Genomic DNA, 4481 nt, shown 5'->3' with positions numbered 1-4481 from the left:
GACCTTTAAACAGGTCAACATACACAAGATTGCGGGGCCAGACAGATTACCAGGATGTGTGCTCCGGGCATGTGCTGACCAACTGGCAGGTGTCTTCACTGACATTTTCAACATGTCCCTGATTGAGTCTGTAATATCAACATGTTTCAAGCAGACCACCATATTCCCTGTGCCCAAGAACACAAAGGCAACCTGCCTAAATGACTACAGACCCGTGCTTTGAAAGGTTGGTAATGGCTCACATCAACACCATTATCCCAGAAACCCTAGACCCACTCCAATTTGCATATCGCCCAAACAGATCCACAGATGATGCAATCTCTATTGCAATCCACAATGCCCTTTCCCACCTAGACAAAAGGAACACTTATGTGAGAATGCAATTCATTGACTACAGCTCAGTGTTCAACACCATAGTACCCTCAAAGCTCATCACTAAGCTAAGGATCCTGGGACTAAACACCTCCCTCTATCTGCATTGTGTCCCACCCACCACCCGCCAACCCCTCTTTTGCGCTACTGCTACTCTCTGTTCATCATATATGCATAGTCACTTTAACCATATCTACATGTACATACTACCTCAATCAGCCTGACTAACCGGTGTCTGTATGTAGCCTCGCTACTGTATATAGCCTGTCTTTTTACTGATGTTTTTATTTCTTTACCTACCAATTGTTCACCTAATACCTTTTTTGCACTATTGGTTAAAGCCTGTAAGTAAGCATTTGACTGTTGTATTCGGCGCACGTGACAAATAAACTTTGATTTGATTTCTATGGACCAGTTTATGCCAAAGTCTATGTCTGTAGCAAAACAAGGCCAAATTGATATTGCACTGGCTAAAATGATTGCCACCGATTTCCAGTCATTTTCGATCATGGAGGACAGAGGTTTTAGAAATTATAGCAATAGTCTAAATCCAATGTACACAATTCCAAGCAGGAAAACCCTTTCAAAATCACTTATTCCACAACTGTACGAGAGCACACAGGCTTCAGTGTGGGAAAGAGTCCAAAAAGCTACTGCAGTTTGCCTTACCACTGACTGCTGGACATCAAGGGTAACCACTTCTTACATGTCGGTTACATGTCACTTCATTGAAGATTTTTATATGTCTAGCTGTCTTCTGGACTGGTTTGAGTTCAGCAACAGACAAACCTCAGAGAACTTGGCTTAGGAACTGTTGAGAGTGGCCAGAGAATGGCAAGTTAGATGGAAAAGTGGTCTGTTGTGTTAGCGACAATACAGCTAACATAACCAAAGCCATGAAAATATTAAAATGGACCCATCATCCATGTCTTGCCCACACAATCAACCTGATTGTAAGAGAGGCTCTGAAGGTGATGAAGCCCACTGTGGACAAAGTGAAAGCAGCTTTGGAATACTTCCACAGGAGCACAGTAGATGCTGAAAAACTACACAACGCCAGATGGGGATGCCTGAGATGAGGCCTAAACAAGACTGTGGAATTCAACATTTTATTTGTTGAAGCGGTTTCTTGAGTCAAAGGATACCATCATCTCTACCCTGGCCATTGTCAATGTACCTGTTGATGCTCTGACCCAAGAGGAATGGGAGGTGGTGGAGGAGGTGTGCAGAGTCCTGGAACCCTTTGAGCAGGTCACTGTGGAGATCAGTGGAGAGAGGTACAGTAAGCAGTTATTACTACATCATTATTTAACCTCTATGGGCTAGGTGGGACGCAGGCGTCCCACCCGTGGTGCACTCCATCAACAGCAGGTGCATTTCAAGAGCGGCAAATTTGAATCCAAATAAATGTCAAAATTCAAATTTTTCAAACATACAACTATTTTACACCCTTTGAAAGATAAACATCTCCTTAATCTAACCACGTTTTACGATTTCAAAAAGGTTTTACGGCGAAAGCATAAATTTAGAGTATGTTAGGACAGTACATTTACAAGAGTTGTGTGTAATGTTTTGTCAATTCAAAGACAGGGTCACCAAAACCATAAAACCAGCTAAAATGATGCACTAACCTTTTACAATCTCCATCAGATGACACTCCTAGGACATTATGTTAGACAATGCATGCATTTTTAGTTCTATCAAGTTCATATTTATATTCAAAAACAGCGTTTTACTATGGCATTGATGTTGAGGAAATCGTTTCCCTCCAATAACCGGCAGTCAAGTCAGCATCACAAATTAAATAATTAAAATTAGAAAACATTGGTAAAATATTATATTGTCATTTAAAGAATTATAGATTTACATCTCTTGAACGCAATCAACTTGCCAGATTTAAAAATAACCTTACTGGGAAATCACACTTTGCAATAATCTGAGCACTGCGCCCAGAAAAATACGCGTTGCGATACAGGCTAGTCGTCATGTTGGGGAGATCTAAAATCGAAAATACTATGTAAATAATCCATTTGACGAGAGAGCAACTAGGGATGCAGCACGAAGGAATCCCTCAGCAGATGTCATAATTGAGGTCCGATCCTATTTAGAGGAGCCCCTCCTCCAAAGATCTGCAGATCCTCTGAGCTGGTGGAAGAACAAAGCCTCTGTCTACCCACGGCTTACTAAAGTCATGACAGGGAGACTCTGCATAGTGGCCACATCTGTTCCCTCTGAGAGGGGCTTAAAGAAAACGGGACAAATAATTACTGAGAGAAGAAACCGCATCAGCCCCTGGAAAGTGAGGCAGCTTGCATTTCTGAATGCAAATCTCTCATAAAAGCAAAATATGGTTCGCATTGCTGTGTGCTGCTGGTTATAACATGGCAATAAAGGAGAGAAAAGAGGGACCAGTTTAATGTTTTAAGTGGGATGCTGCAGTTTTCTGTTTTACATTTATTTCAATTTGTGGGATGCTGCAGTTTTGCAAATTGTTATTTTTCTTTGATATGGTGCAATATTCTATTATGCTGTTCAGATTGTATTCATTTTGAATGGTTAGATTTATATGCACTTTGTTTATATACATTAAAAAGTTATACTTTAAATGCAAATGTTTAATTGCATTCTTTTTCATAACAAACCAATGCATTTTTAAATAAATTGTGGTTAAGGGAGAGTACGATTTCATTTAATAATTTAATTAGAATTGTTTTAACACCAATCATAGTCAAACTATCGCAAACTGTTTGACTTATAAAAATACAAAAATATATTTTTTTAAAGAGCCGTTTCAGAGCCAAAGCACCCGGCTCTGTTTGGTGAGCTGAGCCGAACAAGCCGCTCACTGAAAATAACCGGAATGCCCATCACTACAAAATAAACAAGACAGCTCCCACTTTTACTACCGCATCTTCTTCTAGGCCAGTTATTACTGGCCTAGAAATTGTAGAAATGACTGGGCAAATGAAAGTCTTGTGGCAGTGCCTTTGTGTTCGATTATCCAAATCAGTGACAATAAATAGTTTTCGGAAAGGAGGATGAAGGACGCACTTTTAAGGATTTTGAACAGGACCAAAGAGTCAAGCAGATACACTACATGACCAAAGTATGTGGACACCTGCTTGTTAAATATCTCATTACAAAATCATGGGCATTAATATGGAGTTGGTCCCCCCTTTGCTGCTATAACAGCCTCCACTCTTCTGGGAAGGCTTTCCACTAGATGTGGGGACTTGCTTCCATTCAGCCACAAGAGCATTTGTGAGCTGGAGCACTGTTATTGGCCGATTAGGCCTGGCTCGTAGTCGGCGTTCCAATTCATCCCAAAAGGTGTTCGATGGGGTTCAGGTCAGGGCTCTGTGCAGACCAGTCAAGTTCCTTTACACGATCTCGACAAACAAATTCTGTATAGACCTTGCTTTGTGCACGGGCGCGTTGTCACGCTGAAACAGGAAAGGGCGTTCCAAAACTGTTGCAACAAAGTTGGAAGCACAGAATCATCTAGAATATCCTTGTATGCTGTAGCGGTAAGATTTCCCTTCACAGGAAATGGGCGATGTAAACCCATTTCATGAAGCTCCCGAAGAGCAGTTATTGTGCTGACGTTGCTTCCAGGGGCAGTTTGGGACTCGATAGTGAGTGTTGCAACCGAGGAAAGACGAGCTTCAGCACTCGCGGGTCCCGTTCTGTGAGCTTCAATGGCCTACCACTTTGCAGCTGAGCAGTTGTTGCTGCTTGACGTTTCCACTTCACAATAACAGCACTTACAGTGGACCGGGCACCTTTAGCAGGGAAGAAATTTGACAAACTGACTTGTTGGAAAAGTGGCATCCTATGATAATGCCAAGTTGAAAGTCACTGAGCTCTTCAGTAAGGCCTTTCTACTGCCAATGTTTGTCTATGGAGACTGCAGAGCCATACACACCTGTCAGCAACGGTGTGTCTGAAATAGCCAAATCTACTCATTTGAAGGGGTGTCCACACACATATATATCATAGTATGTATGGCTCTGTGTTGAGTTTCTCCATGTATGAAGTCATGAAGAAATGTGTCATGCAAGACTACATTTCAATACAGAAAACCCAATAAAACCACAAAGTACACAGAA

This window comes from Salmo salar, chromosome 04 (genome assembly GCF_965601325.2).
Source record: "Salmo salar chromosome 04, fSalSal1, whole genome shotgun sequence".
NCBI lineage: Eukaryota > Metazoa > Chordata > Actinopteri > Salmoniformes > Salmonidae > Salmo > Salmo salar.
This window is presented reverse-complemented; position numbering follows the sequence as displayed.